The 25530-nt window shown below is 47.7% G+C and overlaps 1 pseudogene; it reads left to right on the forward strand.

Moving 5' to 3' along the window:
• LOC127926484 (L-2-hydroxyglutarate dehydrogenase, mitochondrial-like) lies at window positions 1-24962 on the forward strand (annotated as a pseudogene).
• Window positions 24963-25530: the final 568 nt, after the last annotated feature.

Below are 25530 nucleotides of genomic sequence, written 5' to 3' on the forward strand. Positions count from 1 at the left end.
GAGCTTCGCGTCAAGCAAGGAATTTGATTATGACTTCCATTGCAAGAGAAACCTTGTGGACAACTGCTGTTTAAAACATATTCACACACTATGTGTGCACGGCGATTGATGTTACTGTCAAAGCGAGTATAGGTTGCTATTCAATCTCTGTCGAAATGATACGGACACTAAACAGCGCGTCATTTGCTGCCTTATTTGCAACGGTGCCAAAGTCCGCGACATGCAGAACAGCTAGAATACACAGGTGAGTGGAGAGACACGGGCGAGTGTTTGTGCAGAGGTGGGAAAGTACCAAATTGTCTAGCCTAGGCAACTGCTAGTGGGCTTTATGGATCTCCACTAACGAGACTATGATCTGGGCTTGATGTGCACAGCCGGTATGTTCGCCGGCGACAGGTTCTATATTTAAGTTTAATTAAATAAAGATTGACTGCCTTTTTAAAAGAACAACGAATCCATTTGAAAACGGCATATGTGGCATCGATATGAGTCGGAGACAGTTATTCGATTGTCAAAGTTGACTATAAAGTGGAAATAGGACAACTTTGGTCATAAAGTCAGTCTCGTCTAAAAACGGAGTTTGGAACATCCGTGCGTCACAACGTAAATGAAGGCTGTGTTTTGATTTGATAATGTACATTTGCCCACTAACATGGAGTGACCAGCTGCAGTGATTGGTCTCTATACACTAGAGTCCCACAGTGGAGGTGTCATAATTACCCATAAAACCTAGCGGTCAAACAGGGAAATGGTTCCAATCGGTTTCCACAATTCCCATTTTCCCCCCGTTGTGAGTTTTAGAAATACTTAAAATAAGGGGTGTTTCGTGTAGGTTTTACCCTGGACGTGACGTTTGATAACCTTGTACATCTCTCGGACAAGGTGACTTTAATCAATACATTTGCTTTTGTTTTTGAAAATGCTATTAGCAATTTGCAAGACAACTGCAAGCTCCTGACACCTTTGCAAACAGTAGGGCTGTCTACAACGACGACAAAAAAAATATTGGTCAACGGAAAGTCGTCAGTTCTTTCGACCAATCGATAGACACACCCTATGTGTTTAATAAAATCAACAAAACGAATTGAGCTTTGTCTGACTCTTACGTTTTGATGAAATAAGACAAATGCCACAAGAAGGTGCCAGAGATAACCAGGAAGAGCTGTTAACTGATCCAACTATTCTCCTCCTACTCCTTCCTGCTGACATCCGAGGATGTGCCATTCCTCTGAAGGTGCGGTATAAAAAGGCAACACGAGGAATCAGCAACCTTTCTCATGTTGAATGCCAATTACTTACAATTTCTACCAATCTGCGTGCCAGTTATGGTTTCATCAAATGAATAAAATGTCATTGGTCACATGCGATGTTATTGTGCCGGTGTAGCAATGCTTGCATTCCGAGCTCCAACAGTGCAGTAATGTATAACATTCACAACAATACACACATCTAAAGTAAAAGAATGGAATTAAGAAATATATAAATATTAGGACGAGCAACGTCAATGTCAGAGTGGCATTGACAATAATACCATGTGGTAACCGGCTAGTGATGGCTTTTTAATAGTCTGATGGCCTTCAGATTGAAACTTTGTCCAATCTCTGTCCCAGCTTTGAGGCACCTGTACTGACCTCACCTTTTGGATGGTAACGGGGGTGAACAGGCCGTGGCTCGGTGGTTGATGTCCTTGATAATCTTTTTAGCATTCCTGTGGCATCGGGTGCTGTAGGTGTCCTGGGGGGGGCAGGCAGTGTGCTCCAGGCGATGCGCTGGGCAGACCACACCAGCCATTGGAGAGACGTGTGGTTGCGGGTGTGCAGTTGCCGTACCAGGTGGTGATTACAGCCCCGACGGGGATGCTCTCAATTGTTAATCTGTCTGTAAAAGGTTGTGAGGTCTTTGGTGTGCTCGGAGGCTGAATTTCTTCAGCCTCCTGAGGCTGAAGAGGCTCTGTTGCGCCTCCTTCACCACACTGTCTGTGTGTGGGTGGACCATTAATTTAATGGTCAGTGGCGTGTACGCCGAGGAAGCGTTCCACCTGCTCCACGGCGTCCCATCGAAGCCTACCACTGTTGTGTCGATCTACAAACTTGATGATTGAGTTGAGCGTGTCATGGAGTGAACAGGGAGTACAGGAGTGGGCTGAGCACGCACCTTGTGGGGCCTCTGTGTTGAGGATCAGCAAAGTGGGAGGTGTTGTTTCTGACCTTCACCAACTGGGGTGGCCTGTCAGGAAGTCCAGGGCCCTGAGCTTAATGATGAGCTTGGAGGGTACTATGGTGTTAAATGCTGAGCTGTAGTCAATGAACAGCATTCTTACATAGGTATTCCTCTTGTTTCAGATGGGATAGGGCAGTGTGCAGTGCGATTGCATAGTCTGTGGATCTATTGGGGCGGTAATCAAGCTGAAGGGTCTAGGGTGATAAGGTAGAGGTGATATGCTCCTTATCTAGCCTCTCAAAGCACTTCATGATGACAGAAGTGAGTGCTGCAGGGCAATAGTCATTTAGTTCAGTTACCTTTGCTTTCTTGGGTACAGGAACAATGGTGGACATCTTGAAGCAAGTGGGGACAGCAGACTGGGACAGGGAGATTGAATATGTCCGTAAACACTCCAGCCAGCTGGTCAAGCATGCTCTGAGGACGCGGCTAGGGATCCCGTCTGACTCGCTTAAAATGTCTTGTTCACGACGGCCACAGAGACGAGCCCACCCAGTCCTTGGGACTGTAGACCCGGCTACATACGTCTCATGTCTGAGCTGTTGAATTGGACACCACTATGTCTCTGTACTGACATTTTGCCTGTTCTTTTGCCTTACTTGGAGGGAATAACTACACTGTTTGTATGCAACCATGTTCCTAGTCACCTTGCCATGGTACTACTGGTGATATATGTACGGGGAATTGATATAGACTAACAATCAAACAATTAAAATCAAATGTTTTTGTCACATGCGCCCAATACAACAAGTGTAGACCCAACAGTGAAATGCTACCTTTCAAGCCCTTAACCAACAATTGCAGTTTTTAAGAAAAATGGGTATCAAGTAAAAAAATAGATAAGTAACAAATAATTAAAGAGCAGCAGTAAAATAACAATAGGGAGGCTCTAGTATATATCAAATCACCCTCTGTAGTGCCTCGCGGTCTGATGCCGAGCAGTTGCCATCTCAAGGCGGTGATCACGGCCTGTCAGGGATGCTCTCGATGGTGCAGCTGTAGAACCTTTTGCTTCCTGAGGACCCATGCCAAATCTTTTCAGTCTCCTGAGGGGAAGAGGTGTTGTCGTGCCCTCTTTATGACTGTCTTAGTGTGTTTGGACCATGATAGTTTATTGTTGATGTGTACACTGAGGAACTTTACTAACAACGTGCCACTGACTGAGTAAATCCAGAGTGTCTATGTACAGGGGATGACTCGACACTAAACAAGTCAGCTACTACAGCCACTGAAATGACAAATGCTTACAGTTGCAGTTAGTTTCAGAGGTGGGTGGCAAGGAATAAGTTAGCCTGAAATAAAAACTAAAGCATTGCATTTGTAACAAATCATTCACTAAACCCTAAACCTCAACTAAATCTTGTAATGAATAATGTGTAAATTGAGCAAGTTGAGGAGACTAAACTGCTCGGAGTAACCCTGGATTGTAAGCTGTCATGGTCAAACATATTGATGCAACAGTAGCTAAGATGGGGAGAAGTCTGTCTATAATAAAGCACTGCTCTGCTTCTTAACAACACTAACAACAAGGCAGGTTCTACAGGCCCCAGTTTCTACCTTAACAGCACTATCAACAAGGCAGATCCTACAGGCCCTAGGTTCTACCTTCTTAACAACACTATCAACAAGGCAGGTCCTACAGGCTCTAGTTTCTACCTTTTAACAAACACTGTCAACAAGGCAGATCCTACAGGCCCTAGTTTCTACCTTTCTAACAACACTATCAACAAGGCAGGTCCTACAGGCCCTAGTGTCTACCTTAACAACACTATCAACAAGGCAGGTCCTACAGGCCCTAGTTTCTACCTTCTTAACAACACTATCAACAAGGCAGGTCCTACAGGCCCTAGTTTCTACCTTCTTAACAACACTATCAACAAGGCAGGTCCTACAGGCCCTAGTTTCTACCTTCTTAACAACACTGTCAACAAGGCAGGTCCTACAGGCCCTAGTTTTGTGGATTTAGGAAAATTGCAATTGGCTCAGAACAGGACAGCACGGCTGGCCCTTGGATGTACACAGAGAGCTAATATTAATAATATGCATGTCAATCTCTCCTGGCTGAAAGAGGAGGAGAGATTGACTTCATCACTACTTGTATTTGTGAGAGGTATTGACATGTTGAACGCACGAGCTGTCTGTCTGAACTACGGGGCACACAGCTCAGACACCCATACATACCCCACAAGACATGCCACGAGGTCTCTTCACAGTCCCAAGGTCCAGAACAGACTATGGGCTCACAGTACAGAAGCAGTAAAATTAGATTTAAAAAAAAAACGGATCAAAAACACCTTCTGGAACGGCGGGGACTGTGAAGCAACACAGAGACAGAGACAGAGACAGAGACAGAGACAGAGACAGACACGTGGATTTAGTACTGTAGATAGGTGGTGGAATAGGGACCTGAGGGCGCACAGGGTTGCAAAGGGTCGGAATTGTTTGTGTGACGTTAAGCACTGGAATTTGGGGAATTTTGCTTAAATAACCTTTTTTTGTGGGATACACAAGGGCAATTCTAGGTCTTGTGGCATATTTGGTTAAACTATCCCCCAATTCAATGGAATTGCAACCCTCTGCATGCACAGTGTATTCTTCCATCACATACACAGCTGATTCTCAAGATCTTGCTCACTAATGAGATGCTGTTGAGGCCAAACTACTACACTGTCTGAACCAAGGACTACATGCTTCTCCGGTAAGTTTTGATTACAATACTGGGTGGGGTGAATATATTTTATATGACATGATTTTTTGTTAGTAAATAGTAGCCTACAGCAAACTGTGTTTAAATCTAACTTGTTAACAATTTATGCTAATTTGTTTTTGCTACCATGTGGGTTTTAGCTTGCCTGAGCCTGCTGAGTGTTGATTCACCTGCTTCCATACATGTTTCATTTTAAAACATGTATCTTACAAAGGAGTTGTTTTAATCTAACTGCTTAGCTATTTATCTGTACATGGAATTCTATTTATTGTTTTTGTTTACTAATTTCTTTCCCTAATCTTTACAGGAAAAGGCCACAGGTACTGTCTGATGTGTGGAGACATTCCACTGCAGCTAATGTAGAAGGAAATACTGTGTACATTTGCAAATACTGTGCCAAATAATATGTGAAGAATGCAACAAAGATGCAGAATAATCTGGCCAAGTGCATAAAGTTCCCTCAGTGCTCACAACAAGCAAACTCTGACAAAAGACCCTCTACTTCTATTCGAGGTGAAAATTATAAATCAGCCACCTTATCGATAGCAACAGCTCATGGTCCTCCTGGAATCAGAAGTTTTTTTGACTCAAAGGAGGAACGCAGTCAGAGAAATGCTGATAAATGTATTGCTCGAGCTGTGTATTGGTGCTCTGTGAGCACCTCTGACGCTCACAGGCAATGTGTATTGGAAGAGATTTCTGAATGTTCTTCGCCCAGCATACACCCCGCCAACCAAACATGCTTTATCTATACGATGTGGAGTTCAGAGTTCAAGTGAAGGTCAAGCAAATCATAGAGAAAGAAAGCAGACTGTATTGAAATCATCTCCGATGGGTGGTCGAGTGTTCATGGACAAGGAATAATTAACTACATCTCCACCACTCAACCAGGATTCTACAAGAGCACAGACACAAGGGACAACAGACACACCGGTCTCTACATTGCAGATGAGCTGAAGGCAGTCATCAGTGACCTTGGACCACAGAAGGTATTTGCACTGGTGACAGACAATGCTGCGAACACGAAGGCTGCTTGGTCTAAAGTGGGAGGAGTCCTACCCTCACATCACACCCATTGGCTGTGCTGCTTATGCATTAAATCTGCTCTTCAAGGACATCATGACACTGAAAACAATGGATACACTCTACAAGAGAGCCAAGGGAATGGTTAGGTAGGTGAAGGGTCATCAAGTTATAGCAGCAATCTACCTCACCAAGCAAAGTGAGAAGAATAAGAGCACCACATTGAAGCTACCCAGCAACACCTGTTGGGGTGGTGTTGTCATCATGTTTGACAGTCTCCTGGAGGGGAAGGAGTCTCTCCAAGAAATGGACAGCACCATCAAGAGCATCCTCCTGGATGATGTATTTTGGGAGAGAGTGGTAAGTAGCCTGAAACCTATAGCAGTACCCATTTCACAGATTGTGGGAGACAATGCCACCCTGTCTGACGTTCAGACTCTGCTTGCAGATGTAAGAGAATAAATCCATACTGCCCTGCCCATTTCACTGTTGCTCCAAGCAGAGGAAAGTTCTAAAATGCATCAAAAGTGTGAAGACTTCTGCCTGAAGTCCATACACGCCACAGCGTACATGTTGGACCCCATGTCTGCTGGCAAGACCATCCTGTCTGGTTCAGAGATCAAGGCCTATGGTGTCATCACTACCGTGTCTCACCACCTTGGCCTGGATGAGGGCAAGGTTCTTGGCAGTCTGGCGAAGTACACTTCAAGCAAGGGCTTTGGGATGGAGAAGCAATATGGCAGTCGTGCCAACATGTCTCATCAGCCACCTGGTGGAAGGTACTTTGTGGATCTGAGGCTCTTTCCCTTGTTGCCTCCAACTTCCTCCAAATCCCACCAACATCAGCTGACTCAGAGTGCAACTGGTCCTTGTTTGGGAACACACACACCAAAGCACGCAACAGGCTGACCAATACAAGGGTTGAAAAATTGGTGGCCAACCAGGGCAAATTTGAGGCTTTTTGGCGTGACAACGGGCCATCCTCAATAAGGTTGGACAGTGAAGATGAGACCTCAGAGTCTGATGTTCACGAGGTGGCCATTGAGGAGGTCCAGGGAGAAGACATGGTAGACTGAGAGGAAACAACCAAATCTTTAGTTTCTAGACTATCATTTTACAGATTTAAGTTGAAAACATGTTTGGGGAGATGCAATGGATCATTGGGGATCATTCAATATTCCCTTTCTTTTGTTTTTCAGTGAAATCATCCCAGTGAAGAGTCAACTCATTTAATTAAAGTTTAATTTACTTCCGGGCGCCGACAGAGATGGCCGCCTCGCTTGCGTTCTAGGAAACTATGCAGTTTTTTGTTTTTTTACGTGTTATTTCTTACATTAGTACCCCAGGTCATCTTAGGTTTCATTACATACGGTCGAGAAGAACTACTGAATATAAGATCAGCGTCAACTCACCATCAGTACGACCAAGAATATGTTTTTCGCGACGCGGATCCTGTGTTCTGCCTTACAAACAGGACAACGGAATGGATCCCATGCAGCGACCCCAAAGAGAACCGACTCCGAAAAAGAGGGAAACGAGGCGGTCTTCTGGTCAGACTCCGGAGACGGGCACACCGTGCACCACTCCCTAGCATTCTTCTTGCCAATGTCCAGTCTCTTGACAACAAGGTTGATGAAATCCGAGCAAGGGTAGCATTCCAGAGGGACATCAGAGACTGTAACGTTCTTTGCTTCACGGAAACATGGCTCACTGGAGAGACGCTATCCGAGGCGGTGCAGCCAACTGGTTTCTCCACTCATCGTGCCGACAGAAACAAACATCTTTCTGGTAAGAAGAGGGGCGGGGGCGTATGCCTTATGGCTAACGAGACATGGTGTGAAACATACAGGACATGGTGTGAAACATACAGGAACTCAAATCCTTCTGTTCACCTGATTTAGAATTCCTCACAAATGTAGACCGCATTATCTACCAAGAGAATTCTCTTTGATTATAATCACAGCCGTATATATCCCCCCCCCAAGCAGACGCATTCATTTAGTTGATCCCTGCCTACAGACAGAAACTAAAACAAGAGGCTCCCACGCTGAGGTCTGTCCAACGCTGGTCCGACCAAACTGACTCCACACTCCAAGACTGCTTCCATCACGTGGACTGGGATATGTTTTATTGCGTCAGATAACAATATTGACGAATACGCTGATTCGGTGTGCGAGTTCATTAGAAGTTGAAGATGTCGTTTACGATTAAAACATTCCCTAACCAGAAACCGTGGATTGATGGCAGCATTCGCGTGAAACTGAAAGCGCGAACCACTGCTTTTAATCAGGGCAAGGTGTCTGGTAACATGACCGAATACAAACAGTGCAGCTATTCCCTCCGCAAGGCTATCAAACAAGCTAAGCGTCAGTATAGAGACAAAGTAGAATCTCAATTCAACGGCTCAGACACAAGAGGCATGTGGCAGGGTCTACAGTCAATCACGGACTACAAGAAGAAATCCAGCCCAGTCCAGGATGTCTTGGTCCCAGGCAGACTAAATAACTTTTTTGCCCGCTTTGAGGACAATACAGTGCCACTGACACGGCCTGCAACGAAAACATGCGGTCTCTCCTTCACTGCAGCCGAGGTGAGTAAGACATTTAAACGTGTTAACCCTCGCAAGGCTGCAGGCCCAGACTGCATCCCCAGCCGCGCCCTCAGAGCATGCGCAGACCAGCTGGCCGGTGTGTTTACGGACATATTCAATCAATCCCTATACCAGTCTGCTGTTCCCACATGCTTCAAGAGGGCCACCATTGTTCCTGTTCCCAAGAAAGCTAAGGTAACTGAGCTAAACGACTACCGCCCGTAGCACTCACTTCCGTCATCATGAAGTGCTTTGAGAGACTAGTCAAGGACCATATCACCTCCACCCTACCTGACACCCTAGACCCACTCCAGTTTGCTTACCGCCCAAATAGGTCCACAGACGATGCAATCTCAACCACACTGCACACTGCCCTAACCCATCTGGACAAGAGGAATACCTATGTGAGAATGCTGTTCATCGACTACAGCTCTGCATTCAACACCATAGTACCCTCCAAGCTCGTCATCAAGCTCGAGACCCTGGGTCTCGACCCCGCCCTGTGCAACTGGGTACTGGACTTCCTGACGGGCCGCCCCCAGGTGGTGAGGGTAGGCAACAACATCTCCTCCCCGCTGATCCTCAACACTGGGGCCCCACAAGGGTGTGTTCTGAGCCCTCTCCTGTACTCCCTGTTCACCCACGACTGCGTGGCCACGCACGCCTCCAACTCAATCATCAAGTTTGCGGACGACACAACAGTGGTAGGCTTGATTACCAACAACGACGAGACGGCCTACAGGGAGGAGGTGAGGGCCTCGGAGTGTGGTGTCAGGAAAATAACCTCACACTCAACGTCAACAAAACTAAGTAGATGATTGTGGACTTCAGGAAACAGCAGAGGGAACACCCCTATCCACATCGATGGAACAGTAGTGGAGAGGGTAGCAAGTTTTAAGTTCCTCGGCATACACATCACAGACAAACTGAATTGGTCCACTCACACAGACAGCATCGTGAAGAATGCGCAGCAGCGCCTCTTCATCCTCAGGAGGCTGAAGAAATTCGGCTTGTCACCAAAAGCACTCACAAACTTCTACAGATGGACAATCGAGAGCATCCTGGCAGGCTGTATCACCGCCTGGAACGGCAACTGCTCCGCCCTCAACCGTAAGGCTCTCCAGAGGGTAGTGAGGTCTGCACAATGCATCACCGGGGGCAAACTACCTGCCCTCCAGGACACCTACACCACCGACGTTACAGGAAGGCCATAAAGATCATCAAGGACATCAACCACCCGAGCCACTGCCTGTTCACCCGCTATCATCCAGAAGGCGAGGTCAGTACAGGTGCATCAAAGCTGGGACCGAGAGACTGAAAAACAGCTTCTATTCAAGGCCATCAGACTGTTAAACAGCCACCACGAACATTGAGTGGCTGCTGCCAACACACTGACTCAACTCCAGCCACTTTAATAATGGGAATTGATGGGAAATTATGTAAATATATCACTAGCCACTTTAAACAATGCTACCTTATATAATGTTACTTACCCTACATTATTCATCTCATATGCATACGTATATACTGTACTCTATATCATCGACTGCATCCTTATGTAATACATGTATCACTAGCCACTTTAACTATGCCACTTTGTTTACATACTCATCTCATATGTATATACTGTACTCGATACCATCTACTGTAACTTGCCTATGCTGCTCTGTCTCCATATGATATGGTAAATATATCCAATGCAAAAAAATCTACATTTTAAGTGGTATTAATATTCATTTGCAAATATTCCTGTTAATTCCCATAGTCCCGTTAGTTCTCACTGAATGTTGTCGTGTTGTGAGCCATGACCAGCCTTTCAAAGCACTTCATGGCTACAGATGGGAGCGCTACTGAGCTGTAGTCATTTAGGCAGGTTACCTCCTTGTGCCCAAGAACACTATGGTGGTCTGCTTGAAGCATATTGGTATTACAGACTCAGACAGAGAGAGGTTGAAAATGTCTGTAAAGACACTTGCCAGTTGATCAGCGCATGCGTGGAGTACACGTCCTGATAATCCATCTGGCCCTGCGGCCTTGTGAATGTTGACCTGTTTAAAGGTCTTACTCACATCGGCTGCGGAGAGCGTGATCACAGTCGTCTGGAACAGCTGATTCTCTCATGCATGTTTCAGTGTTACTTGCCTCGAAGCGAGCATAGAAGTAATTTAGCTCGTCTGGTAGGCTTGTCACTGTGCAGCTCGCGGCTGTGCTTCCCTTTGTAGTCGGTAATAGTTTGCAAGTCCTGCCGCATCCGACGAGCGTCGGTGCCAGTGCAATACGATTCAATCTTAGTCCTGTATTGACCCTTGCCTGATGGTTCGTCGGAGGGCATAGCGGGATTTCTTATAAGCTTCTGGGTTAGAGTCCTGCTCCTTGAAAGCGGCAGCTCTACCCATTAACTCAGTGCAGATGTTGCCTGTAATCCATGGCTTCTGGTTGGGGTATGTACGTACAGTCATTGTGGGGAAGACCTCATCGATGCACTTATTTATGAAGCCGGTGACTGATGTGGTGTACTCCTCAATGCCATCGGAAGAATCCCGCAACATATTCCAGTTTGTGATAGCAAAACATTCCTGTAGTTTAGCATCTGCTTCATCTGACCACTTTTTTTATAGACAGTCTCTGGTGCTTCCTGCTTTATTTTGGCTTGGAAGCAGGAATCAGGAGGATAGAATTATGGTCAGATTTGCCAAATGGAGGGCAAGGGAGAGCTTTGTATGTATCTGTGTGTGGAGTAAAGGTGGTCTAGAGTTTAAAAAAAATAAAAATCCCGTCTGGTTGCACATTTAACCTGCTGGTAGAAATTTGGTAAAATGGATTTAAGTTTCCCTGCATTAAAGTCCCCGGCCACAAGAAGCGCCGCATTTGGAGGAGCATTTTCTGGTTTGCTGATGGCCGTATACAGCTCATTGAGTGCGGTCTTCATGCCAGCATCGGTTTGTGGTGATAAATAGACAGCTATGAAGAATATAGATAAACTCTCTTGGTAAATATGGTCTACAGCTTATCATGAGATACTCTACCTCAGGTGAGCAAAACTGACACTTCCTTAAACTTTGTGCACCAGCTGTTGTTTACAAATATACAAAGACCTCCACCCCTTGTCTTACCAGGCCGCTGTTCTATCCTGCCAAAAAAGCGTAAAACCCGCCAGCTGTATGTTATTCATGTTGTCGTTCAGCCACGACTCGGTGAAACATAATATATTACAGTTTTGAATGTCCCGTTGGTAGGATATACGTGCTCATAGTTTATTTTATTATCCAATGATTTGTACATTGGCTAATAGTACTGATGGCAGAGGCAGATTACCCACTCGCCGTCTGATGCTTACAAGGCACCCAGACCTACGTCCCCGATATCTGTCTCTTTATCCTGTGAATGACGGGGATGTGGGCCTTGTCGGGTTTCTGAAGTAAATCCTTTGCGTTTGACTCGTTAAAGAAATGTTTTTCCTCCGACACATCGGTGCTTCCGGGTTAAGCGGGCGGGCGGGCGGGTTTTAAGAAGCTTGTTTCGGAGGACGCGTGACTCAACCTTCGCCTCCTGAGTTCGTTGGGTTGCAGCGATGAAACAAGACCGTAATTGGTGAGAAATTGATTAATTAATAATATCGGTATAAGCTTTGTTTTACTATTGACAGTTACAGCTGATTTCAGGATTGTATATCGATCCGCTCTCAAATATTTGTATTAATTCCAGTCTCTGAATTGAACTTTCCGCTGTCAGCTCTGATATTAGGGCAGAAAAACTACAATCTGTCTCCTGAATGAACCTAGTGCGCATGTACACCCGTCTATATCCAGTCCCCAAGCTCCTCGTTTTCCCTGGCTAAACTATGCTAGTTTACATCCTCATTGTCAAACTTCATAAATACTGCACCCTCAACTTCAACTCCTTTTGCTAGTTATACTATCATGTAAAACTAAGACATTTGCTGGAAATAAATGTACAATTATTTATTGTTTTGTTGAATAGTCGTGTCGTAAGACAACGGTGGCGAAGGATATCATTTGCTACTTAACGCGGATCCAGTGTCAGTTTTGAGATCCATTTGGCGTCGGGTTCGCTCGACATTTCTGGCTGGTCTTGGAACTGTAACAACGGGCAGCTTCTCCCCACTTGGCTCAATGGGATATGTAGTGATTTTTACCAACACAACCAGATATGTACAGTTTTGTACCCTTTTTAACCTTTAAAAAATGATGTCATATTTGTTGTTTTTTAAAATCTGACTTTATCAGTATAATGAGTAACCCAGGAATGTCACGAGAAAATAGGAACTCTACAGGAGTGCCAATGGCTACAATGAATCACTAATTTACTTCCGGGTACTACGGATCCACTCCACGGCGCTCCTGAATAGCATGGAACCACAACTAGTATCCACGTCTGTAACTTCAGGAATACTGTCACCTTGAAGTGACTTAGTGTCTGACTAGTATGAATACGAAGTGATGACTTCTTTATGGACCTTTTTATTACGATGTTAGGTAAAGGTAGGATTCTGTTTCTAACTGGATAGTTCCTCGATTCGATGAGGATGTGAGCCTGATGGTAGAAACTATTTGAAAGTGGTGTCGTGCAGTGTCCTGGATGACACTAAGCATTAATGGGATGACTGCTAATGTCCCTTAATGCTGACTACTAATGAACCCTCACCTGTCTCTTAATGCTGACTACTAATGCACCCTCACCTGTCTCTTAAAGCTGACTACTAATGAACCCTCACCTGTCTCTTAATGCTGACTACTAATGAACCCTCACCTGTCTCTTAATGCTGACTACTAATGCACCCTCACCTGTCTCTTAATGCTGACTACTAATGCACCCTCACCTGTCTCTTAATGCTGACTACTAATGAACCCTCACCTGTCTCTTAATGCTGACTACTAATGAACCCTCACCTGTCTCTTAATGCTGACTACTAATGAACCCTCACCTGTCTCTTAATGCTGACTACTAATGAACCCTCACCTGTCTCTTAATGCTGACTACTAATGAACCCTCACCTGTCTCTTAATGCTGACTACTAATGAACCCTCACCTGTCTCTTAATGCTGACTACTAATGAACCCTCACCTGTCTCTTAATGCTGACTACTAATGAACCCTCACCTGTCTCTTAATGCTGACTACTAATGAACCCTCACCTGTCTCTTAAAGCTGACTACTAATGAACCCTCACCTGTCTCTTAATGCTGACTACTAATGAACCCTCACCTGTCTCTTAAAGCTGACTACTAATGAACCCTCACCTGTCTCTTAATGCTGACTACTAATGAACCCTCACCTGTCTCTTAATGCTGACTACTAATGAACCCTCACCTGTCTCTTAATGCTGACTACTAATGAACCCTCACCTGTCCCTTAAAGCTGACTAATGAACCCTCACCTGTCCCTTAAAGCTGACTAATGAACCCCCACCTGTCTCTTAATGCTGACTACTAATGAACCCTCACCTGTCTCTTAATGCTGACTACTAATGAACCCTCACCTGTCTCTTAATGCTGACTACTAATGAACCCTCACCTGTCTCTTAAAGCTGACTACTAATGAACCCTCACCTGTCTCTTAATGCTGACTACTAATGAACCCTCACCTGTCTCTTAAAGCTGACTACTAATGAACCCTCACTACTAATGAACCCTCACCTGTCTCTTAATGCTGACTACTAATGAACCCTCACCTGTCCCTTAAAGCTGACTAATGAACCCCCACCTGTCTCTTAATGCTGACTACTAATGAACCCTCACCTGTCTCTTAAAGCTGACTACTAATGAACCCTCACCTGTCTCTTAAAGCTGACTACTAATGAACCCTCACCTGTCTCTTAAAGCTGACTACTAATGAACCCTCACCTGTCTCTTAAAGCTGACTACTAATGAACCCTCACCTGTCTCTTAATGCTGACTACTAATGAACCCTCACCTGTCTCTTAATGCTGACTACTAATGAACCCTCACCTGTCTCTTAATGCTGACTACTAATGAACCCTCACCTGTCTCTTAATGCTGACTACTAATGAACCCTCACCTGTCTCTTAAAGCTGACTACTAATGAACCCTCACCTGTCTCTTAATGCTGACTACTAATGAACCCTCACCTGTCTCTTAAAGCTGACTACTAATGAACCCTCACCTGTCTCTTAAAGCTGACTACTAATGAACCCTCACCTGTCTCTTAAAGCTGACTAATGAACCCTCACCTGTCCCTTAAAGCTGACTAATGAACCCTCACCTGTCCCTTAAAGCTGACTAATGAACCCCCACCTGTCTCTTAATGCTGACTACTAATGAACCCCACCTGTCTCTTAAAGCTGACTACTAATGAACCCTCACCTGTCTCTTAAAGCTGACTACTAATGAACCCTCACCTGTCTCTTAATGCTGACTACTAATGAACCCTCACTTGTCTCTTAATGCTGACTACTAATGAACCCTCACCTGTCTCTTAATGCTGACTACTAATGAACCCTCACCTGTCTCTTAATGCTGACTACTAATGAACCCTCACCTGTCCCTTAAAGCTGACTAATGAACCCCCACCTGTCTCTTAATGCTGACTACTAATGAACCCTCACTACTAATGAACCCTCACCTGTCTCTTAATGCTGACTACTAATGAACCCTCACCTGTCTCTTAAAGCTGACTACTAATGAACCCTCACCTGTCTCTTAAAGCTGACTACTAATGAACCTGCCCCTGATGCCTCTGTGTTTCAGTGCGTATGATGTGGCTGTGGTGGGTGGAGGCATCGTGGGCCTGGCCTCAGCCAGAGAGCTCATCCTCAGACACCCCACGCTTAGCTTCATTCTGCTGGAGAAGGAGAAGGACCTGGGTAAGTGGTGGGCAGGGAGGGAGGAGGTCACTAACTTGACGTTCCTGTTAGCCCGGGGTGCATTCATTAGTCGGACACCGTTGCAAAACATTTTTTTGCACTGTTCCAAACGGAAAACATTTCACAAGGGGAAAAAACGTTTCTATTGTGCCACTCTGTCCTGGTCTTTGCCGTCAGCCAATCACATTCTTATGTTATCACCACAGTTCAAATCAAATCAAATGTATTTATATAGCCCTTCGTACATCAGCTGATATCTCAAAGTGCTGTACAGAAACCCAGCCTAAAACCCCAAACAGCAAGCAATGCAGGTGTAGAAGCACGGTGGCTAGGAAAAACTCGCTAGAAAGGCCAAAACCTAGGAAGAAACCTAGAGAGGAACCAGGCTATGTGGGGTGGCCAGTCCTCTTCTGGCTGTGCCCGGGTGGAGATTATAACAGAACATGGCCAAGATGTTAAAATGTTCTTCTTTGTGCTTCTTTACCCTACAACCTTATTGGGGAATTAACACTGTTCCGTGCCCCATCCTCAGCCATCCACCAAAGTGGCCACAACAGTGGTGTGATCCACAGTGGGATTTACTACACCCCCGGGTCTCTGAAGGCCCGTCTCTGTGGCAAAGGGGCCGCTATGGCCTACGAATACCTGGACAAGAAAGGACTCCCCTATAAGAGGTGTGGAAAGGTGAGTTCTCTCAAATACGTCTAATCCACATCGGGTTTGGCCTTAGGGCTGTAGATGTTGTTTACCGTGGTTTAGTAAATATTGATGAGTAGACGTATCGCTTGGATTTGGACCTCAAAGTATTTTTCTTTCCCTAAAGCGCCTATTGTCATTGTAGCTGAATTTAGTATGATCTTCTATCCAGGTCCCCCCCCCTCGCAAAAGGAGGTTTCTAACCTCAAGGTTGAATAATGGTTCAAAGGTTATACTAAGGTTAAAACATTGTAGTATTTGCTAGTATCGTTTCACATTTTGTGCATGACATGTTTCACCATAACCGGTCTACCATTTACAGTATATCAGGGGGTGTGTCAATGCTAATCAGATCATTGTGGGGAGCGGTTGATGGAGCTCGGGGTGCGATTTTGTATTTATGGTCTAATTTCATTTGTATTTACCTGCAGCAACTGGCTTACAGGGTCATGGCTTCTTGCCGAGCGGTTAGAGCGTTCGGCCAGGGTCGTGGCTTCTTGCCGAGCGGTTAGAGCGTTGGGCCAGGGTCGTGGCTTCTTGCCGAGCGGTTAGAGCGTTCGGCCAGGGTCGTGGCTTCTTGCCGAGCGGTTAGAGCATTCGGCCAGGGTCGTGGCTTCTTGCCGAGCGGTTAGAGCATTCGGCCAGGGTCGTGGCTTCTTGCCTAGCGGTTAGAGCGTTCGGCCAGGGTCGTGGCTTCTTGCCTAGCGGTTAGAGCGTTGGGCCACTTCGAGTGTTGGGCTGTTACAGGTTCGAACACCCAGAGACGATCAGATGAAAAAAAATCTGTCTGCCCTTGAGCAAGGCACTTCACCCTAATTTCCTCTATGGGCGCTGTATTACTATGACTGACCCTGTAAAACAACACATTTCACCGCATCTTATCTGGTATATGTGACAATGGAAACCTTTTTTTTTTTTACTTATAGAACGGTCTCTTCCTGTGTAATACGGTCTCTTCCTGTGTAATGCGGTCTCTTCCTGTCTAATGCGGTCTCTTCCTGTATATTCATTCCGACTCCTTTGTGGTGTTTTCTGTTGTTCTTTGAAAAATAAAGAAAAGGTTGATCACACAACGATGTGCTGGTCATGTCTACGGCCTTTGTGTTGGCAGCTGATCGTCGCTGTGGAGCGAGAGGAGATTCCCAGGCTCAAAGCGCTGTACGAGCGAGGACAGAAGAACAACGTGCGTGACCTCACCATGATAGACGCCAAGGGGATCCGAGAGAGAGAGCCCTACTGCAGGGTGAGAGAGTGAGAGAGAGAGCCCTACTGCAGGGTGAGAGAGAGCCCTACTGCAGGGTGAGAGAGAGAGAGAGAGAGAGCCCTACTGCAGGGTGAGAGAGAGCCCTACTGCAGGGTGAGAGAGAGAGCCCTACTGCAGGGTGAGAGGGAGAGCCCTACTGCAGGGTGAGAGGGAGAGCCCTACTGCAGGGTGAGAGGGAGAGCCCTACTGCAGGGTGAGAGGGAGAGCCCTACTGCAGGGTGAGAGGGAGAGCCCTACTGCAGGGTGAGAGGAGAGCCCTACTGCAGGGTGAGAGGGAGAGCCCTACTGCAGGGTGAGAGGGAGAGCCCTACTGCAGGGTGAGAGGGAGAGCCCTACTGCAGGGTGAGAGAGAGCCCTACTGCAGGGTGAGAGAGAGCCCTACTGCAGGGTGAGAGAGAGAGCCCTACTGCAGGGTGAGAGAGTGAGAGAGAGAGAGCCCTACTGCAGGGTGAGAGAGTGAGAGAGAGAGCCCTACTGCAGGGGTGAGAGAGCCCTACTGCAGGGTGAGAGAGAGAGCCCTACTGCAGGGTGAGAGAGAGCCCTACTGCAGGGTGAGAGGGAGAGCCCTACTGCAGGGTGAGGAGGGAGAGCCCTACTGCAGGGTGAGAGAGAGAGCCCTACTGCAGGGTGAGAGAGAGAGCCCTACTGCAGGGTGAGAGAGAGAGCCCTACTGCAGGGTGAGAGAGAGAGCCCTACTGCAGGGTGAGAGGGAGAGCCCTACTGCAGGGTGAGAGGGAGAGCCCTACTGCAGGGTGAGAGGGAGCCCTACTGCAGGGTGAGAGAGAGCCCTACTGCAGGGTGAGAGAGAGAGAGAGAGAGAGAGCCCTACTGCAGGGTGAGAGAGAGAACCCTACTGCAGGGTGAGAGAGAGAGAGAGAGAGCCCTACTGCAGGGTGAGAGAGAGAGCCCTACTGCAGGGTGAGAGAGAGCCCTACTGCAGGGTGAGAGAGAGAGAGAGAGAGAGCCCTACTGCAGGGTGAGAGAGAGAGCCCTACTGCAGGGTGAGAGAGAGAGCCCTACTGCAGGGTGAGAGAGAGAGCCCTACTGCAGGGTGAGAGAGTGAGAGAGAGAGCCCTACTGCAGGGTGAGAGAGTGAGAGAGAGAGCCCTACTGCAGGGTGAGAGAGAGCCCTACTGCAGGGTGAGAGAGAGAGCCCTACTGCAGGGTGAGAGAGAGAGCCCTACTGCAGGGTGAGAGAGAGAGCCCTACTGCAGGGTGAGAGAGAGAGCCCTACTGCAGGGTGAGAGAGAGAGAGAGAGAGCCCTACTGCAGGGTGAGAGAGAGCCCTACTGCAGGGTGAGAGAGAGAGCCCTACTGCAGGGTGAGAGAGAGAGCCCTACTGCAGGGTGAGAGAGAGAGAGAGAGAGAGAGAGAGAGAGAGAGAGCCCTACTGCAGGGTGAGAGAGAGAGCCCTACTGCAGGGTGAGAGAGAGAGAGCCCTACTGCAGGGTGAGAGAGAGAGAGAGAGAGAGCCCTACTGCAGGGTGAGAGAGAGAGCCCTACTGCAGGGTGAGAGAGAGAGAGAGAGAGAGAGCCCTACTGCAGGGTGAGAGAGAGAGCCCTACTGCAGGGTGAGAGAGAGAGAGAGAGCCCTACTGCAGGGTGAGAGAGAGAGCCCTACTGCAGGGTGAGAGAGTGAGAGAGAGACCCCTACTGCAGGGTGAGAGGGAGTGAGCCCTACTGCAGGGTGAGAGAGAGACCCCTACTGCAGGGTGAGAGAGTGAGAGAGAGAGCCCTACTGCAGGGTGAGAGAGAGAGCCCTACTGCAGGGTGAGAGAGAGCCCTACTGCAGGGTGAGAGAGTGAGAGAGAGACCCCTACTGCAGGGTGAGAGGAGTGAGCCCTACTGCAGGGTGAGAGTGAGAGAGCCCTACTGCAGGGTGAGGAGAGAGCCCTACTGCAGGGTGAGAGAGAGAGCCCTACTGCAGGGTGAGAGAGAGAGCCCTACTGCAGGGTGAGAGAGAGAGCCCTACTGCAGGGTGAGAGAGAGAGCCCTACTGCAGGGTGAGAGTGAGAGAGCCCTACTGCAGGGTGAGAGTGAGAGAGCCCTACTGCAGGGTGAGAGTGAGAGAGCCCTACTGCAGGGTGAGAGTGAGAGAGCCCTACTGCAGGGTGAGAGTGAGAGAGCCCTACTGCAGGGTGAGAGTGAGAGAGCCCTACTGCAGGGTGAGAGTGAGAGAGCCCTACTGCAGGGTGAGAGTGAGAGAGCCCTACTGCAGGGTGAGAGTGAGAGAGCCCTACTGCAGGGTGAGAGTGAGAGAGCCCTACTGCAGGGTGAGAGTGAGAGAGCCCTACTGCAGGGTGAGAGTGAGAGAGCCCTACTGCAGGGTGAGAGTGAGAGAGCCCTACTGCAGGGTGAGAGTGAGAGAGCCCTACTGCAGGGTGAGAGTGAGAGAGCCCTACTGCAGGGTGAGAGTGAGAGAGCCCTACTGCAGGGTGAGAGTGAGAGAGCCCTACTGCAGGGTGAGAGTGAGAGAGCCCTACTGCAGGGTGAGAGTGAGAGAGCCCTACTGCAGGGTGAGAGTGAGAGAGCCCTACTGCAGGGTGAGAGTGAGAGAGCCCTACTGCAGGGTGAGAGTGCCCCTACTGCAGGGCGAGAGAGCCCTACTGCAGGGCGAGAGAGCCCTACTGCAGGGTGAGAGAGCCCTACTGCAGGGTGAGGGTGAGAGCCCTACTGCAGGGTGAGGGTGAGAGCCCTACTGCAGGGTGAGGGTGAGAGCCCTACTGCAGGGTGAGGGTGAGAGCCCTACTGCAGGGTGAGGGTGAGAGCCCTACTGCAGGGTGAGTGTGAGAGACCCCTACTGCAGGGTGAGTGAGAGAGAGAGACCCCTACTGCAGGGTGAGTGAGAGAGAGAGACCCCTACTGCAGGGTGAGAGAGTGAGTGTGAGAGAGTGTGAGAGAGAATATATTCAAGTCTCTTTACTAAGATGCTTCATAGTGAAAGTTCAGGCTTGAGTCTGAAATTACACCCTATTGCCTATACAGAGCACTACTTATGGCCTGGTTTGGAAATTACGTCATATTCCCTGGTGAAAAATAGTGCTCTTTTATAGGGAACAGGGTGCCATTTGGAACACAGCCCCAGTGTAAACGGCTTTATGGTTAAACTCTTCCTTTCAGGGTCTATTTGGCCCTGGACTCTCCTTACACTGGCATCGTGGACTGGAGGCTGGTGTCACTGGCATATGGCAAGGACTTCCAGGAGGCAGGAGGGACCGTGGTTACTGAATATGAGGCTAGTGACATGGCCATGGTGAAGGAAAGCCCCGCTGGCAACACGGACGGTATCTGTTCCATACTTTCCTCACCTCAGAACACTCATACATTTGATGAAAGATGCACTTGTGAATGTATTTTTTTTGTTTGTTTTTCTTCAAAACATTTCAGGAATGAAATATCCCATCGCTATCAGAGATTCAAAGGTAGGTGTGCGTGTGCGTGTGTGTGTGTGCGTGTGTGCGTGTGTGCGTGTGTGTGCGTGTGTGCGTGTGTGTGTGTGTGTGTGTGCGTGTGTGTGTGCGTGTGTGTGTTAAATTATCAGAAATATCAGAAAATGTTTTTTGTTTGTTTTGTTTTTAAGGTGTAACTAACGTGTGTGTGTGTGTGTGTGGTCTCCTCAGGGTACGGAGGTAAGGTGTCGGTATGTGCTGACCTGTGGTGGTCTGTACTCTGACCGCCTCGCTCAGATCTCTGGCTGCAGTCCAGACCCTCGCATTGTCCCCTTCAGAGGAGATTACCTGGTCCTGAAGCCTGAGAAACACTACCTGGTCCGGGGCAACATCTACCCCGTAAGTCCTCTAGAACACCTTCTACCCCGTAAGTCCTCTAGAACGCTGTCTACCCCGTAAGTCCTCTAGAACGCTGTCTACCCCGTAAGTCCTCTAGAACGCTGTCTACCCCGTAAGTCCTCTAGAACTCTGTCTACCCCGTAAGTCCTCTAGAACGCTGTCTACCCCGTAAGTCCTCTAGAACGCTGTCTACCCCGTAAGTCCTCTAGAACGCTGTCTACCCCGTAAGTCCTCGAACGCCGTCTACCCCGTAAGTCCTCTAGAACGCCTTCTACCCCGTCCTTCTGTAGCTCAGTTGGTAGAGCATGGCGCTTGTAACGCCAGGGTAGTGGGTTCGATTCCCGGGACCACCCATACGTAGAATGTATGCACACATGACTGTAAGTCGCTTTGGATAAAAGCGTCTGCTAAATGGCATATATATTATATATATATTAAGTCCTCTAGAACGCTGTCTACCCCGTAAGTCCTCTAGAACGCTGTCTACCCCGTAAGTCCTCTAGAACGCCGTCTACCCCGTAAGTCCTCTAGAACGCCGTCTACCCCGTAAGTCCTCTAGAACGCCGTCTACCCCGTAAGTCCTCTAGAACGCCGTCTACCCCGTAAGTCCTCTAGAACGCCGTCTACCCCGTAAGTCCTCTAGAACGCCGTCTACCCCGTAAGTCCTCTAGAACGCCGTCTACCCCGTAAGTCCTCTAGAACGCCGTCTACCCCGTAAGTCCTCTAGAACGCCGTCTACCCCGTAAGTCCTCTAGAACGCCGTCTACCCCGTAAGTCCTCTAGAACGCCGTCTACCCCGTAAGTCCTCTAGAACGCCTTCTACCCCGTAAGTCCTCTAGAACGCCTTCTACCCCGTAAGTCCTCTAGAACGCCTTCTACCCCGTAAGTCCTCTAGAACGCCTTCTACCCCGTAAGTCCTCTAGAACGCCTTCTACCCCGTAAGTCCTCTAGAACGCCTTCTACCCCGTAAGTCCTCTAGAACGCCTTCTACCCCGTAAGTCCTCTAGAACGCCTTCTACCCCGTAAGTCCTCTAGAACGCCTTCTACCCCGTAAGTCCTCTAGAACGCCTTCTACCCCGTAAGTCCTCTAGAACGCCTTCTACCCCGTAAGTCCTCTAGAACACCTTCTACCCCGTAAGTCCTCTAGAACACCTTCTACCCCGTAAGTCCTCTAGAACACCTTCTACCCCGTAAGTCCTCTAGAACACCTTCTACCCCGTAAGTCCTCTAGAACACAGTCTACCCCGTAAGTCCTCTATCTTCTCCTTGTATCTCAACCCTTTAGCCCCTAACGGCACTTAGATCTGAAAGGATTAGATGGGCTGATAGCATTGTCATAATTGTATAGCTACCTGGCCTATCACACCTATATAAGATTTACATTCTAGTCATTTAGCAGACGCTCATATCCAGAGTCGACTAACAGCAGTGAGTGCATGCATTTTTCTTACTGGTCTACACAAGTGCCTTGGCCAGAAGGGCCAAGGTTGATTTTGGGATTCAAGGAATGTCAGATGGTTAAGTGCTGTTCGAGAAATGCACTAATACAGAGAAGGATGTCTCTAGCTTCCTGGTTGTTGTACTGACAGACGGATGTCTCTAGCTTCCTGGTTGTTGTACTGACAGACGGATGTCTCTAGCTTCCTGGTTGTTGTACTGACAGACGGATGTCTCTAGCTTCCTGGTTGTTGTACTGACAGACGGATGTCTCTAGCTTCCTGGTTGTTGTACTGACAGACGGATGTCTCTAGCTTCCTGGTTGTTGTACTGATAAATGGATGTCTCTAGCTTCCTGGTTGTTGTACTGACAGACAGATGTCTCTAGCTTCCTGGTTGTTGTACTGATAAACGTATGTCTCTAGCTTCCTGGTTGTTGTACTGACAGACAGATGTCTCTAGCTTCCTGGTTGTTGTACTGACAGACGGATGTCTCTAGCTTCCTGGTTGTTGTACTGACAGACGGATGTCTCTAGCTTCCTGGTTGTTGTACTGACAGACGGATGTCTCTAGCTTCCTGGTTGTTGTACTGACAGACGGATGTCTCTAGCTTCCTGGTTGTTGTACTGATAAACGGATGTCTCTAGCTTCCTGGTTGTTGTACTGACAGACAGATGTCTCTAGCTTCCTGGTTGTTGTACTGATAAACGGATGTCTCTAGCTTCCTGGTTGTTGTACTGACAGACAGATGTCTCTAGCTTCCTGGTTGTTGTACTGACAGACGGATGTCTCTAGGTTCCTGACCTCAAGTTCCCTTCCTGGGGGTCCACTTCACCCCGGATGGACGGCAGTGTTTGGCTGGGTCCTAACGCCGTCCTGGCCTTTAAACGAGAAGGATACAAGCTGTACGACTTCGATGCCCGGACTTGGAGATGCACTTTCATTCAGGTATAGTACTTAGAAGTTAGGAAGCAATGTCATTTAGGTGTCAAATTTGGAAGGTTGGTTAAATATCATCTCTTAGTTATCGTTCCCTCGACATTTCAGTCTAGTAGAGAGCTTCCCCTTTACATGCCATTTCAATCTGGCAGGGAGCTTCCCCTTTTCATTCCATTTCAATCTAGTAGGGAGGTTCCCTTTTCATTCCATTTCAATCTAGTAGGGAGGTTCCCTTACATTCCATTCCAGCAGGGAGGTTCCCCTTTACATTCCATTCCAGCAGGGAGGTTCCCCTTACATTCCATTCCAGCAGGAGGTTCCCCTTTACATTCCATTCCAGCAGGGAGGTTCCCCTTTACATTCCATTCCAGCAGGGAGGTTCCCTTTACATTCCATTCCAGCAGGGAGGTTCCCCTTTACATTCCATTCCAGTAGGGAGGTTCCCCTTTACATTCCATTCCAGTAGGGAGGTTCCCTTTACATTCCATTCCAGTAGGAGGTTCCCTTTACATTCCATTCCAGTAGGGAGGTTCCCTTACATTCCATTCATTTCAGTCTAGTAGAGGTTCCCCTTTACATTCCATTCCATTCCAGTAGGGATGTTCCCTTTACATTCCATTCCAGTAGGGAGGTTCCCTTTACATTCCATTCCAGTAGGGAGGTTCCCCTTTACATTCCATTCCAGTAGGGAGGTTCCCCTTACATTCCATTCCAGTAGGGAGGTTCCCTTACATTCCATTCCAGTCTAGGAGGTTCCCCTTACATTCCATTCCAGTAGGGATTCCATTCCATTCCAGTAGGAGGTTCCCTTTACATTCCATTCCAGTAGGGAGGTTCCCTTTACATTCCATTCCAGTAGGGAGGTTCCCCTTTACATTCCATTCCAGTAGGGAGGTTCCCCTTTACATTCCATTCCAGTAGGGAGGTTCCTTTATTCCATTCCAGCAGGGAGGTTCCCTTTACATTCCATTCCAGCAGGGAGGTTCCTTTTACATTCCAGCAGGGAGGTTCCCTTTACATTCCAGCAGGGAGGTTCCCCTTTACATTCCAGCAGGGAGGTTCCCCTTACATTCCAGCAGGCAGGTTCCCTTACATTCCAGCAGGGAGGTTCCCTTGCATTCCATTCCAGTCTAGTAGGGAGGTTCCCCATTCCAGTAGGCAGGTTCCCCATGAGGACTAAATCCAACTGGTATCCAAGTTAATTTAGATTTCCATGGAACCTCTGGACTTGTTTCTCTTGATAAATGACTTGCTGGATGACCGAAACAGACATGTATCTCTGCTGTTTCTCTCTCTCTGTAAAATGTCTCTCTCTCCTCTCTCTGTGTGTGTCTCCAGAGGTCTGCAGAAACTGGTGATGAATAAATCAGTGTATGGTGTTGAGAGATGTACAGAGGGGTACCATCGGAGCTCAGGTCAAGGATTCTAAAGAAGTTCATCCCAGAGCTGTTCTAGCGACGTACTCAGGTACATCGGATTCTGAATGTTAATTCCAGGGGCCTGGGTGTAAATGAAGCATCTCAGTACCTGATACACAGACGTCATCAGCCAGGGCCACCTATCACTGAGACGTTTCAACTCCTCACCTGGAACGTCCTCAAGATGCTGAGTCCACACTGATTGGTCAAATCACTGCCCTCCTGTGGATGGTTTCCAGCTTGGTGTCTTTTCAGCAGGACTTGAACCACAGATCTTCTGCCTCTTCCTTTTTGATGTGACATATCGCAGCTTTTTGATAAGATTCTCTGTTTCTATCCGGTTTGAGGGACCAATATTGAATGAACTGATTTCCATAAACATTTATCCACAGCCTTTTTTCAGCAGTTACTTGAACCACAGATCTTCCGTCTTCCTTTTGATGCCCAGAGCAGAGAAAGTAGCCTCCATTTCGATAGGGCAGGGAAGCCCCGGCAGCCAACTTCAACTGGGTAAACTCAGACACTTCATCCCTTTTGTCTCGCTCATCATCTGCCAGGATTGCATACTCCTTCTTGCGCTGGTATGCCTGTATGCCACACCTGTA

This window comes from Oncorhynchus keta, unplaced genomic scaffold (genome assembly GCF_023373465.1).
Source record: "Oncorhynchus keta strain PuntledgeMale-10-30-2019 unplaced genomic scaffold, Oket_V2 Un_contig_7638_pilon_pilon, whole genome shotgun sequence".
Classification (NCBI taxonomy): Eukaryota; Metazoa; Chordata; class Actinopteri; order Salmoniformes; family Salmonidae; genus Oncorhynchus; species Oncorhynchus keta.